Source organism: Danio rerio, chromosome 15 (assembly GCF_049306965.1).
Source record: "Danio rerio strain Tuebingen ecotype United States chromosome 15, GRCz12tu, whole genome shotgun sequence".
In the NCBI taxonomy this organism is placed as follows: Eukaryota; Metazoa; Chordata; class Actinopteri; order Cypriniformes; family Danionidae; genus Danio; species Danio rerio.
In genome coordinates, this window is record NC_133190.1 from 43,379,092 (window position 1) to 43,394,817 (window position 15,726).

Below are 15,726 nucleotides of genomic sequence, written 5' to 3' on the forward strand. Positions count from 1 at the left end.
TTTAAACCGGACTGGAACATCGTTCGGAGAGTCTCCTCTCTCCCGGCTTGTGTTTGTTTTGTTAAGTAAAAACTGTGTTGTATTTTTTCGCCGATATTGTTGAAAGTGAGCGCTGAGTGTTGACTTTTATAGAGACACGTGTGCTGAGGAGGGTGCCTTTTTGTTTCATTAAGTTTTCTCATGTTTTGTGGGAAGGAGGTAAGTGAATGTTATTTTATTTGTTTAATTTCATGTTTAGGTAAGAGGGTTTAAAACTTAGTTAATTGTTGAGTCTTGTTTGTTATTTTGGCATTTACCTCCACAAGTTTTTATCATCTCCTTTTGAAGTTTAAACGTCAAATAAATTTAAAACATTTAAAAATTTCCCTTTTGAACGGGAGATGAGACCCGGGGCTCCTCATTAATTTAGAGGAGTTCTAATTATTTTTAATGCAATATTATTTATTGTTACGGGTCTGGCTTGCTGTGTGGAGCCACACAAGATTAGAATTCGTAACGAATGTGGGCTCGTCCAGGATTTAAACCCAGAACCTCTCGCACCCCAGTGTTTTTAAAACTCAAGTTTGAAATCTGATTGGCTGTCAATTGTTTTCAGTGGTCATCATGGTGGATTCTGATTGGCAATGTTTTTTAACATCCATCTGGATGGATTCTGATTGTCCATCAATACTTTTAACATTCATCAGGGTGAAATCTGATTGGGCGTCAATGTTTTCAAGGATAAACTCTGATGGACCATTGATTCTAATTAGTCCATTTGATTGGCTGTCAGTATTTTCAGCAGTTATCAGGATAAATTTTGATTGGCTGGCAATGTTTTTAATATTCATCAGGATGAATTCTGATTGGCTGCCAATGTTTTCAGCGATCATTTGGATGGACTCTGATTGGCCATCAGTATTTTAAACTTTCATCATGACTGATTCTAATAAGTTATTAATATTTTCGGTGGTCATCACGATCAGTTCTTATTAGCCCTTTTGATTGGCTGTCTATGTTTTCAGCAATCATCAGGATGGATTCTGATTGGATGTCAATGTTTACAGCAATCATCAGGATGCATCAGTATTGGCTGCCAATGTTTTCAGCAATGATCAGGATGGATTCTTATTGGCTGTCAATGTTTTCATCAATCATCAGGGTGGATTCTTATTGGCTGTCAATGTTTTCAGCAATCATCAGGATGGGTAATTATTGCCCATTAATGTTTTCAATATTTATCAGGATGAATTCTTATTGGTCATTAATAATTTCAGCAGTAAGCATGATAGATAGCCCCCAGTTTTATCAACATTCATAAGAATGGATTCTGATTGGCTGGTAATATTTTTATGATAGATGGATGGATGGATGGATGGATGGATGGATGGATGGATGGATGGATGGATATATGGATGTATGGATTCAGATTTTCTGGAAATGCTTTTAATATTTATCAGGATGGATTTTGATTGCCCATTAATGTTTTTATATTCCTAAAGATGGCTTTCAATTGGTGTTTTTAACATTCATTAGGATGGGTTTTGATTGAACCTCAATATTTCTAATGTTCCTCTGGATGGATTCTGATTGGCCAGCAATGTTTTCAGCAATGATGGGGATGGATTCTGAATATTCATCACAATGGATTCTGATTCACCAGCAATGTTTTCAGTAATGATCAGGATGGATTCTGACTGGCTGGCAATGTTTTAATATTAGAATGAATTCTGAATATTAAAATGAATATCCATCAGGATGAATTGTGTTTGGCTGGGAATGTTTTCAGTGATCATCTGGATGGATTCTGATTAGGTGTAAATGATTTTAGGGATCATCATGATTGATTTTGATTGGCCGGCAATGTTTTTGCTATTCATCAGGATGAATCTGAATACTCATCACATTGGATTCTGATTTGCCAGCAATGTTTTCAGCAATGATTAGTATGGATTCTGATTGGCTGGCAATGTTTTTAATATTCATTAGAATGAATTCTGAATATCAGGAAGAATTTTGATTGGCTTGCAATGTTTTCGGTGATCATCAGAATGGATTCTGATTAGCTGTAAATGTTTTTAATTTGGATGAATTCTGATTGGCTGTCAATGTTTTTAATATTCATCAGGAAAGATTTTGATTGCCAATTATTTTTTTTTTATATTCATAACGATGGATTCTAATTGGCCATTAATGTTTTAAACATTCATCAGGATCCATTCTGATTGGCCGGCAATGTTTATAATATTGCTCAGGATGCATTCTGAATAAACATGAATAAATGAACAAACATTTAACATTTAAAACATTAATGGCCAATTACAATCCATCATTATGAATATTAAAAGCATTAATAGGCAATCAAAAGTCTGTATGAACTCAAAATCTACAATGTTTGTTTTGTTGGCGCACATTGATATTCTTTAGGTGAGCAATAAATCCATTCATTAATTGTTATTGTATGTTCTGTTGCTCCAGAAAGATGCCTACGCTTTTGAACTTTCTCTGTGTGTTTGCTTGCGATCGATGCTCCGTGTCCATTTAATAGATCCCCGTCATTGGAGAAACGTAGATCATGTGCTAATAAACATCATGTAGGCCAGTTGATTTGACCTCTACACACATTATCACAGCCTTTGTCCTTCAGACGTGAGCAAACACACACAAATACAATAATCTGAAGGTGTCTGAGGTGTAAAAAAAAGCAAAGCTGTCTCTTTCGATCTGCACTGCTTTACACCTGATTACTCCAGCACACGCGCACTTTTGTATCTATGCATTATTCACTGTGTTGTATTGTTTTTATAGGGGATAGTTCACTCAAAAATTACATTTCTGTTATTATTTACACTCCCTCGGGCAGATCCAATCTTGACTGAGATGTTGTGCTGTACATTGACAGTAGCCTTTGACTAGTGTTTTTTTTCTGTTACTATTGAAGTTAATGTGTATAACTCGCATCTTAACTTTTTGGTCAGCAGCATTAGTCAAAATATTATATTATATAGCCGGTTGCTAGCTCCTCTGCAACTCTAGCATGGTTGTCCACTGAAGCTAAGCAGGGCTGTACCTGGATGGCAGACCACGAAAGCTATATTGTTGTCGGAAGTTTTGTTAGTGAGACCAGGAGAGCGGCACTCAACCTGTGGTCTGTGTCGGTCTTAACGTCCCAGTATATTGATGGGCACTCTATAATGCTCAGTGAGTGCCGTCTTTCAGATGAGAAATTAAACTGATCTCCTGACTCTCTGTGGTCGTTCCGAGGATGTCCTTCAAAAAAAAGAGTAGGGGTTTAACCCTGGCATCCTGGCCAAATTTGCTCACTGGCCTTTTTCCATCATGGCCTCCTAACCATCCCCATAGTATAATTGGCTTCATCACTCTGTCTCCTCTTCGCAATCAGCTGGTGTGTGGTGTGCGGTTTGATGCAATATGGCCACCATCACATCATCCAGGTGGATGCTGCACACTGGTGGTGAATTAGGAGATTCCCCCAAATATGTAAAGTGCTTTGAGTGCCCAGAAAAGTGCTTTATAAATGTAAGGAATTACTATTATTTTTATTTTATTTGGAAATAGAAGAAAAAATGATTAAGAGGTCGAAGTTGTTGTTTTTCGTTTTTTGAGTAAACTACCCCTTTAAACTAATAATGATATTAATCTAACACCTTACAGAAACATAATAGCATGTCTGCAAAAAATCCTGGTTAGCTGCAGTTTTTTTATGCACAAGATTAAATTTGATGTTTTAGGTCAGGGTAATGTAAATTGAGTTAAAATAACACTTAACATTAATTTGAGTGAAAAACAGTGCTTGAATATATTAAATAAATTCATTCATTCATTTTCTTTTTGGCTTAGTCCTTTTATTAATCAGAGGTCGCCATAGCAAAAACGAACCATCAACATTATCCAGCATATGTTTACACTGTGGATGCCCTTCCAGCTGCAACCCATCACTGGGAAACACCCACACAATCTCTTTCACACAAATACACTACGGACAGTTTAGCTTACCCAATTCAACTATACCACATGTTTTAGGACATGGAGGAAACCCACGCCAACACGGGGAAAACATGCAAACTCCACACAGAAATGCCAACTGGCCCAGTAGAGGCTCGAACCAGTGACCTTCATGCTGTGAGGCGACAGCGCTAACCACTGCACCATCAAGCCACCCATTTTAATAAATATATGGATAAAAATAGAAAATGTTATCTAAAATCATTATAATATCAAGTAGTTTTTTTCTAGTTCTAGTTTTCTAGTTATAGTTAGACTAATAATTATTCTTTTGTAACTCACTGAAGTAAAAATAATAAGTTTCTATATTATGTTTATGATATTGAATCAAAATTATTTATTTTATTTTAAATAAATTATAATTTTTCTTTTTATTTTTGGCTTTTTTTATTAATCTGGGGTTGCCACAGCGGAATGAACTGCCAACTTATCCAGTATATGTTTTACGCAGCATTTGCCCTTCAAGCTGCAACCTATCACTGGAAAACATCCACACACACTCATTCATACACACACACTACGGACAATTTAGCTTACCCAGTTCACCTATAGCGCATGCCTTTAAACTGTGGGGGAAACCGGAACACCTGGAGGAAACCCACATGCAAACTCCACACAGAAATGCCAACTGGCCTTTCCACCCGAGGCTCAAACCAGTGACCTTCTTGCTGTGAGGCGATCGTGCTACCCACTACACCACCATGACACCCATAAATTATATTATATATATTATATATATATATATATATATATATATATATATATATATATATATATATATATATATATATATATATATATATATATATATATTTTTTTTTTTTTTTTTTTTTAATGCCCTTATGACATTTACATTGGTTTCCACAAATGTAAGTACAGCTGTATTCAACAATGATAATAGTAACATTTATATTATTTTTATTGTTTATTAAAAAATGAAAAAGAATTCAGCATAGGATTTCTGAAGGGTCATTTCACAATGAAAACTGTAGTAATTTCACTGATACAGTAATTCACCTTTGCATAAACAAAACAAAAAAAAGTCGTTATTTGAGTCAGTTGTCATTTCTGTGTGAAGTTTGCATGTTCTCCCCGTGTTGGTGTGGGGTACCTTCAGGTGCTCTGGTTTCCGCTACAAGTCCAGACATGCTCTATAGGTAAACTGAATGAACTAAATTGCTTGTAATGTATGAATGAGTGTGTGAATGTGAGTGCATGGGTGTTTCCCAGTACTGGGTTGCAGCTGGAAGGGCATCTGCTGCGTAAAACAAACTCGAATAGTTGGCGGTTCATTCCGCTGTGGCAACCCCTGATAAATAAGGGAAAAAAACGAAGGAAAATTAATGAATGCATAGTATTTTACATTATTACTCTATTTACTGTATTTTCAATCATCACAATCAAGCCTGCATGTGTCCAACAACACAAGTACACAAAGCAAATGTATTTCAATGTGTTATAGTAGCTTACATTGCTTTTAAATGAGCCTGATAATAATAAGTACACCCTAAGCCTTACACCCACACCACTAGCCATTGTTAGATTTTAATTAAGATATTATTTAATCCCTTTATGGTGCTGGGAGAGCCTTTAAGAGGTGCACACAATAAAGTCTATTTCAACGTCTGTCATGAGGTCTTTGTAAAGACAGCAGACGTGACCCTCACCCACTGCTGCCGTGTGTGTGAGTGTCTGTGTGTGAGTGTGTGATGTGTCTCTGCATGAAGAATGACACTCCGGTGGGACACAAAATCACTTCTCCTGTCCTGATGCAGTCAGGGGTGCACAATAGAAATCGATTTGTGCATCATATCATGCCTGCGTTAATTACACGGCAGTGCGTTTCTAAAAGAGCCCTGAGCCGCCATCATCAGCACTGACACACATTTACACAGAAATGACCCATATATACTGCTAGACCATGCAGGACAATACTACTGCATTTTAGTAATGAACTAGAAGTTTCAATCTGAACAAAACAGACAGGTAGAAAGTAAGGTAGAAAGTCACAGGTAAATGTGAGCTTACTATATATATATATATATATATATATATATATATATATATATATATATATATATATATATATATTCACAGGCCACTATATTAGGTACACCTGTTCAACTGCTCGTTAACGCACATTTCTAATCTGCCAATCACATGGCAGCAACTCGGTCAAGACGATCTGCTGCAGTTCAAACTAAGCATCAAAATGGAAAAATGTCTTGTTGATGCTAGAGGTCAGATGAGAATGGCCAGACTGGTTCCAGCTGATAGAAAGGCAACAGCAACTCAAATAAAAACTTGTTACAACTGAGACATGCAGAAGAGCATCTTTGAACACACATCACGTCCAACCTTGAGGCGGATGGGCTACTACAGCAGCAGAAGAACACACCACCTGCTGCTCCTGACAGCTAAGAACAGTAAACTAAGGCTACTATTCATACAGGCTCACCAAAATTGGACAGTAGAAGATTGGAAAAACGTTGCATGGTCTGATTTCTGCTGCAACATTCAGATGGTAGGGTCAGAATTTGGCATCAACAATATGAAAGCAAGATCCATCCTGCCTTGCATCAACAGTTCAGGCTAGTGGTGATGGTGTAATGGTGTGGGGGATATTTTCTTGGCACACTTCGGGCCCAATAGTAACAACTGAGCATCGTGTCAACGCCACAGCCTACCTGAGTATTGTTGCTGACCATGTTCCCTTTATGACCACAGTGTACCCATCTTCTGATGGCCACATCCAGCAGGATAATGCTCCATGTCATAAAGCACAAATCTTCTCAGACTGGTTTCTTGAACATGACAATGTGTTCACTAAACACAAATGGCCTCCACAGTCACCAGAGCTCAATCCAATAGAGCACCTTTGGGATGTGGTGGAACGGGAGATTCACATCATGGATGTGCAGCCGAAAAATCTGCAGTAACTGCGTGATGCTATCGTGTCAATATAGACCAAAATCTCTGAGCAATATTTCCAGTACATTGTTGAATCTATGCCACAAAGAATTGAGGCAGTTCTGAAAGCAAAAGGGAGTCCAACCCGGTACTTTTAAGGTGTAACCTAATAAAGTGGCCGTTGAGTGTATATGCATATAGAATATTATATAAGTATAAATGGAAAAAACTATATACATAATGTCAGAAAAGTACATAAATAAAAAAAAAGTGTCTAATAAAATTATTGTAAAACAGATCAAACAGAACAAAAATAATTATCTTAAAGGAGATCTTAATCGCTTTTCCTACATTATTATATTCAATCACTTAAGTTTGAATAATGGAGATCAAATGATCATGTATTTGGTTCTAATGAAGAATTGCTGAAATCTTTGCTCTGTTAATTAAGGCAGTGGATTGCTCTACTCGAACAACGTCTATAAAATAGTGGAACCATTGCTGAATTGACAGGAGACTTGAAGAGAACCAGGAACTGGTGATTGTTTTCTTTGCAGTTAATAATCCTGAGAAAAAGGTTCCTTTTTTATTTAAGGTATAGAGTTATTGAAAAAATCATCATTCAGTAGGAAAAGGCAAGGTTCAGGATCAATTGGGTCAAGATAGTGGAGATGTTACCCAAAAATTGTACATTAGGAGACATTCCTAGAAAAAAGCTACCCATCGCCCCAGTATTTTGATGTTAAAGGAAAGTTGGAACAGTAGCAATATCTGGCTTGACAAATAATTAGGCAAATTTAATGTAACAAAGCAAAATCACACACAGCAAAATACATGCAAATAATATAATTTCAATAATATATGCTTGCATTTTAAATCTTTATTGTATTTATTGAAATAAAATGGTTCCAGACATTTAGAATTTATTCAAATTGACTTGTATTTGTGTAAACCTAATTTAATAAACATAATATTTTCAGATTTATAACAATTATTATCCCCGCCTGTTTATTTTTCCCCCAATTTCTGTTTAACAGAGAGAAGTTTTTTTAACACATTCCTAAACATAATAGTTTTAATAACTCATTTCTAATAACTGATTTATTTTATCTTTGCCATGATGACAGTAAATAATATTTGACTAGATATTTTTCAAGACACTTCTATAGAGCTTAAAGTGACATTTAAAGGCTTAACATCGATTAACTAGGCATATTAGGTTAATTAGGCAAGATATTGTATAGCGATGGTTTGTTCTGTAGACTATTGAAAACAATAAAGCTTAAAGGGGCTCATAATTTTGACCTTAAGATGGTTTTTATAAAATTAAAACTGTATTTATTCTTGCCGAAATAAAACAAATAAGACTTTCTCCAGAATAAAAAAATATTATCAGAGATATTGTAAAAAGTTCTTTGCTCTGTTAAAAATTATTTGGGAAATATTTAAAAGAGAAAAAAAAAACTAAATTCTGACTTTAATTTAGCTATTCAGGTGGTTTGGAAGACCCACCCCTCACTGACAAAGGTGCAGAATTTGTCCCATACATAAATTCATTTGTCCTGTTTTGACTGCCATCATGGTGAAAATAACCCATCACAAAAAGCTTTAAGACCAAACAAAATCCTCTGGATATAGATAATTAGATTTGTCCAATGCTACCAAAAGTTTTTCACAAGTACAACATCCAGCTGTGCAAGAAAACAAACAATCTCATGTAAGAGATGTCTTCTTTCGTTACTGTATTGTTGAGAAAACATTTTACAAGTAACTTTTATTCTAAATCCTGGACCTTGTTCTTGAAACAAAAAATGACCAATAAAAAGGTGTGAAGCACCAAAAGCGGCCCATATTAAAATCGACTTGAACACTATTTTAGCTAAAATCCTATGAAAGTGTGCTGAAGATGAAGGCAATAGAAAATGAGGCGAATAACTACAAAACGCTCCACTTTTTGAGAAAAAAAGACCCTGTCCAGAAGGCCGGCTACGGACCTGATATATAATGCAAAACTAATATCACTAGTTTACAAAATTAACAATGCTATTCATTTAAAATAATGCAGGCTGTTATATATTTAAATAACGAATTTTATAATGCACATTTAATAATTTTTTTAAAGTACTGGATGGCTTAGCCACTTATGATAGTGTGTATGTGTGTGTGTCTGTTAGTGTAATGTAGATGCGCGTGTGTGTGTGTGTGTGTGTGAGCGTGCATTAGTGTTTGTGTGCTCGTCCGGTAGGCTGCGCTATGCTCGCACCCGCAGGAGTCGCTTGCTCTTCCCCCCTTCCGTGCGCGCGCTTCCCCGGTCCCACGCCGAGAAAGAGGGTGTATGTAAGTGTGTGTGTGTTTGTGTGCAAGAGCTCGCGGAGCACATTGCTGTTGCAGGAGCTTCGGCGAGACGGTCGCACTACCGATGCGCTCTTAGATACGGAACTTCTTATGGATACGCCAAAGTAGCGCGTGGACGCCTGTCACTCACCGAGCGGATTTATCACTCCCGAGGAAAAGGTAGGAGAGATCAAGTCAGATGCAGTGCGATTTTGAAGAGTGAAAGTTGGATGGGCAGCGAGCTGGATGAAGGAGGGGGGCATGAACTGAAGCAGGTTTATTCCGCAGTATAAAGGCATTTGCGTTGCCTGTGTAGCGCGCTCGGGGTTCGAGACCTCCTTTCAGCGCGTCTCAAAGGTAAATCGCGCCTGTGCATTGATCTTTTCGTCAGATGAGCAGTGCATTTGGCAGATTTAAGTGTGAATTGTGCGCTTATGGGACTTGTGGTCACGCAGAGGGCAGAGAAAGTTGTTGGAGGTGTGGTGGATGTTAATGCATGCGTGGTGCAATGACAAGGTGGGAAGCTCACCGGGTCCCGAGCATCAAGAGAGAGGGCTGCAATTTACAGGCGGCCCCCGATGTGCATGTGCATATGTGTGTGTGTCAATTCTCAAGGGCCCCAGCGCATCTTTTAATTAAAACCCATGGAGCACATACACACTGATCCTGCACGAGAGAGAGAGAGAGGTAGATCGTGAGTATGTGTGTGTGTGTGCTTCACGTATTAATGTGCTGAATTCACTTTTTTCCTCTCTATCCTCATAAGATTGGCTTCACACCGCTCTGCGCTCGGATGATGTTGGCGTGCTCCGCACATCAATGGGAGACACACATACACACACACACACACTCTGAAATGCGACACTGCCCTGCATTGGGCGAATATTGAGTGATGTAGGGTCATCTAGACACATGCATGCATGCTTCCATATATAAACGTATGCACGCATTCATAAGCACTTAATCCAATTGGTTGTCGGTATCAACCGTGTTTGATTGGGGATTTTGGAAGTACTTCAGTTGCTTTTGCTCTAACTGTCACTTTGCCACATTGCCAGAATTAGATCAGTTTCGATGTGCTTTTGCGCTGCTTGCAGCCTTGGCTTGAGTTTTGGAACAGAGCCAGCCTGGGGTTTTCTTTGATTCATAATTTGTTTTGTGGGAATATTCTGTGTGATCTATTATTAGACTTTAAGGTGTTTTCCACCTTAGAGTAGCATCTTTTCATCCTCGTCTCTTTTGATTCTTCAGAATCAAAGAAAAGATGCTGTTTTGAAAACATCTGTACAATGACAGCCAGTAAGGGTCCAGCGTTGTTTGGGTTCCAGCATCCGTTAAAATATCTTAACTTATGTTCCTGTTGGAATCAAGTGATATAATTATGCATATAAGCATTTTGAATCATTCATTATTAGAAACCATCTGCTTTCTTTTAAAGAGATGAAAATGTTTCACATGCAATGAAAATCAGCGGGGTCCACAGTTGTTTGATTGCTGATGTTCTCAGGGATTATCCTAGTTATTTCTATGCATGTTTTTTTTTTTTTTTTTTTTTTTGGAAGAGTTTTTTAAAAAATGACCCCATTGACTTTCATCCATGCAATGAAAGTCAATGGGGTCCAGAGCTGATTGTTTTCCAATGTCCTTCAAAATATCTTGATTTGTGTTCCACAGAGAGCCTGTTGGAACCAAATCATAGGATTTTAATTTTAGAATGAACCATAAGCATTTTGTGGAATTTGTTATTAACAGCAGTAAACCTTCTTTAAAGGAGATATTTTGAAGAATGTTTCAATGTCCATACAATGTAAGTGAATGAGTTGAGTCATTTGGTCCAGTGTTTTTTTTTTCCCCCACATACATTTATATTTGGAAATCTAAGGATGATTATTCAATTTGTTAGGATTCCCTCTGAGCACTTAAAAAAATGAGCTAGATATATTCAACCAAGTCGCCTCGCAGCAAGAAGGTCACTGGTTCGAGCCTCAGCTGGGTCAGTTGGCATTTCTGTGTGGCGTTTGCATGTTCTCCCCGTGTTTGCGTGGGTTTTCTCCATGGTGCTCCCGTTTCCCTCCCAGTACTGGGTTACAGCTGGAAGGGCATCCGCTGCATAAAACAAATGCTGGAATAGTTGGTGGTTCATTTCGCTGTGGTGACCTCTGAAATAGAGACTAAGCCAAAGGAAAATGAATGAATGAATAAATATTCAACCCATAAATAGCTAAATTGATACCTAGAACACACATTAATCAATATAAAAACGATAATATAATGAAAATAATAATAGTTAACATGATCCTCAAACATATGGAGCATATATTTCACAGAAATTCACAGTTTCATATAGTTGAATAACCAAATATCAGTTTATCAGAGTGAGTTTTACTCTGAATGTTAAAGCAAAACTCGGTCTGTTTCTCCAAACTGCCTAAAGTATTTTCTATGTGTTTTATGACATACTCATTGGAAATACATTCCCAGGGCTACATATTTGAGAACCGGGAAATATACGTCAGTGGCTGTGTATTCTTGCAGTTTCTGTTTTCACAAATCCACTAGAGACTAGCTAATACATGACTTTATAAAACAATTTGTATGTATTTTATGAAGCTTTGGTTTTTGGTGATAGACCTAATCTTGAATTAATCAATGATCACAGTTCATTCTCAGGAAAGCAAAAGCGTTTTATTTTTGAAGACCTCAGAACGTAGGCATAGGCAAACGATTCTGATGATATGATAACCTTGAATGAAACATCACGATTTCATGGTATTGTAATTACTGCTCTGAAATATCTCCTTTTTAAACGTCTGGATAAAAAACAATACATTTTTCTCCTTTGAACACAGTATATCTTATTTTGATAAACATTTAAAATATTTTGGAGCAGTAAACATGTCAGGCTAAACAATTCAAATGAATCACTGACTTCTGCTGTCTTTAATTATAAAGAAATCAGTGTTTTTGAAACTAATGAAGGCATCTTTGGACATCTTTTGTGCTGGAAAAACTGTTGTCCTAAAAAAAAACCTAAATAAAAAAATCTTACATATACCTTAGGAACGGCATAGCAGGAAATGTTGGCGATTTTGAAGCCTTGAGGTTTGCAAACCGCTGTATACCTTGAAAACGGCTATCGTCCCAGTACAGTACGTCAGTCTAGCACTAGTAACTTTGACTCAACTGAAAGTTAATGCATTACACTCCACTCACAACTGAATCATCACTGGACGACGCAGCAAAGTGATGCGTTTATGCCCTGCTAATGCACAAACTATAAAACATCAAACCACAGCGGAAAACACATATTAAAATTATGCTCAAAGTGCATCTGGAAACTCGAGTGAGAGCGGCAGTAGCGCACACACTCAGACTCGCAAACACACACTTTTGTCAACGTTCCAAACAGCTGTCTATTCGGATACATGATATGTTTTCTTGAAAACATTTTTTTTTTTACTGGTCCACCTGTTCAGTTCTGTTTGTCCTTCATGTGGTCATCAGTCTGTCTGGTGTGTGTGTGTGTGTGTGTGTGTGTGTGTGTGTGTATGCGGGTAAAATGACCTCCATGTCGCTGATCAATGGCGAAGTTCTCCCTCAGAAACGGAGGGATGTTTCCCTGTGTGGGGCGACCCTGCCCCCATCTGTTCCCAGCGCAGTGTGTGTGTGCGTATATGTGTGTGTGTGAGCGGCGTCTCAGCATCTGTCTTTGCCAAATGCCAGGACTCAGTGGACGCTTCTCATAAACCCAGCAGTGTGAGGGGGCAGGGAGTCCTGATGTGCCGTTGTTGCGTCTCGCCATTGTTTGTGTGCGCTCTGTGTGTGTGTGTGTGCTTTTGTTCCCCGTTTGCGCTGGAATGCTCTTCAGTGCTGTGTGTCAACTGTAGGGACCCCTCAGATCCCGTCCCGCACCCCGCGGACCCCCCTCTCTCCTAGGTTTCGTCCTTGTTTCAGCTTTAATTTGTTTTGTCTTGCCCTTTGAGTTTGTCATTTTTCACGCAGGATTGAAAGACGGTGTAATTGGAGCGGGCTCTTTCTGAAAGTTTCTTTCTGTGTGCGGTTGGGCCCCGTCAACGGGACAAGGGGCCACACGTATAAACAAATGTGTTGTGCAGCCAGATACTGAGGGGCTGTGGGGCTGTGTTTCAAAACAATGTGAGTGGCTATTGAGGGAATGCATTGTAATTAAGGGTGTCACGATCCTCCAAATCCTCGATTCGATTACATTTTCGATTCTTAAGTCACAATTCGATTCGATTTTCGATTATGAATAATTAATTAATAACGAATTAATTATTTGTAGCCTACCGTTTAAACTACCTGACCTGCATGGTCTTTGTTTTACCCATAAACAAATCATACAGTAAATGAATAAAGGTAAGTTACACACATAATTACCAAAATCTATCTATTGAATTAATCAATCTATTAATAATAATAATAATAATAATTCCTTACATTTATATAGCACTTTTCTGGGCACTCAAAGCGCTTTACACACAATGGGGGGAATCTCCTCATCCACCACAAGTTAAAGAAACTTAAAGAAACTTTTTATTAAAGAAACGTTGGCTAGAATTCTGCAATTCAGGCTTAAATTATAGAGAGACATATGTTATATATAGCAGATGAACCGAGACTGCATCAGATCGCGAAGCAGATAAATGTTGATCATTTCCGCACTGACAGCTCGAATGAAAGAACAAAACAACTGGCCTAACACAACATATTGTAAGATTAAAACATGAAAAAAATGATCAAATAGTAACTTCGGTCAATTTTCCTAACGGATAAACCGAGAACAGGCTGGATAAACAGCTCTCTGTAATATTTCAGCATGCTTTCACTTTCGCATTTACCAGTAAGAATGACATCTCGCCCTGCTCATCATTCTCTCTTCATATAGCCGTATATATGGCTATTATGCCTGGGTCGTTAGTTTGTTGCATTGTTTTGTTTTCTCACTACAATCGTTCCGCTTAATAGGGCAGAGACCGTCTCATTCAGGTGATCTCGGACTGGTTGATTTGGCGCGGATGCGATCGCAACTGCTGGATATATGCCAAACAAACCGCGCTAACGGGGGAAACGAGACAGATTCCGAAACAAACGTCTATGTGTGAAAGCACCGTAAGATTGTATTTGCACACAATTGACAGACAGTCGCAGCATGCAGCTCTGGCTCGATCTGGCACGCAACAAGGCAGCACTGTACACTGGCCCGAGCGTCTCGCACGCTGGCCCCGGGCCATCGGGCAGTCCTTATTGTCGAGCCCTGAAAGTTTAAGCCCTGTCGACGGGTCTCCAGCGTCTGCACAGTTTAACAAGCACTTTAACAAGCCTGTTTTTCCTGCTTGGCAAGCCAAGCTGACGTGACATTGGGGGCGTGGCAGCATCGACAATTCTATTTTTTGATTTGATAATCGAAATTGAGCATAAATTTCGATCGATTTCGATTTAAAATTAAAAACGTGACACCCTTAATTGTAATGCCTTTTAATTCCTTACTAAGCAACTATAATTATGTACTATCTGTAAATGGAACTGTAAAGAGCACTGTTGGATTAATATATGGTATAGATCAGCGGTTCTCAAACTGTGCTACGCAGCCTTCCTTCTAGTGGTACGCTGAGGAATCAAATATGTCATATGTACATGCTACATATATTTCAAAATTGGTCAAAAATGATTTGTATATGAATATGATGACGTATAGCCTATGTTTATGAGGTCCAGGCAACATTTCCAGGTGTTGATGAATAGACTACTATATGTTAATACTTTACATTTAAGTACAGCACTTTTCTTTTTACTTTTTAAGAACAGTAACCTACCATTTTTAACTTTTAAAAGCACATTTTAATTTAAACGTTGACATTGTTAGTTTGTTTGTTTTCTTAAATATAAGCATGGTACAGTGATAACGTTCAGACATTTGCTGGAAGTTTATCGGTATGGGAAGAAACACTGGCTATGCATATACCCCATAGGGCTGTGCAATATGAGAATATATGTTGTATGGTCATGCCCTTTTGTACATAGTGGTGTCATAAATTACATTGTGTATATTAACAAATGTAATGTTAATATGCTTTCATGATTTATATGAGCGCAACATTACACAACTTTATAGGGATCCAGACAGAAACATAAATGACAGGATTGTAAGAAAGTTGCAATCTTTACATTTTGCATTTTATTTATATATAATATACATATAAAATGAGTGCGTTAATGCATGCGATTTATTTGAAATATTTAACATGTTAAATTAACGCAATTAACGCAGTTGCAGTTTTTTCCTATTGTTCAACATGCAAATAAATATAGATAAGACCAAGGAAGCACTTTTCAAGTTCAAGTTTTACAAGTTTCAGTATAAATCAATTAATGTTACATCACCAGGCTCTCCAGCGTTTCCTCCAGAATTTCATCTAATCTCGAATGTTTCATTTTTAACTTTTGACTTTTGTTTTA

At 37.7% G+C, this 15,726-nt stretch overlaps 1 protein-coding gene across 12 annotated transcripts in view; it reads left to right on the forward strand.

The window, feature by feature from the left end:
* fat3a (FAT atypical cadherin 3a) overlaps nucleotides 1-15,726 on the forward strand; it is a 523,435-nt gene that overhangs the window by 183,523 nt on the left and 324,186 nt on the right. For 8 of the 12 annotated variants that reach the window (XR_012390554.1, XM_017350986.3, XM_073923189.1 and 5 more), the window contains exon 1: nucleotides 9,294-9,429. The exons of 3 other annotated variants lie outside the window; for them this stretch is intronic. The gene's annotated coding sequence lies outside the window, so the exon portion shown is untranslated. Of the gene's footprint in view, nucleotides 1-9,293; nucleotides 9,430-15,726 lie in introns of those variants that run through there. One more of the 12 variants, NM_001077577.3, reaches the window with a different exon arrangement.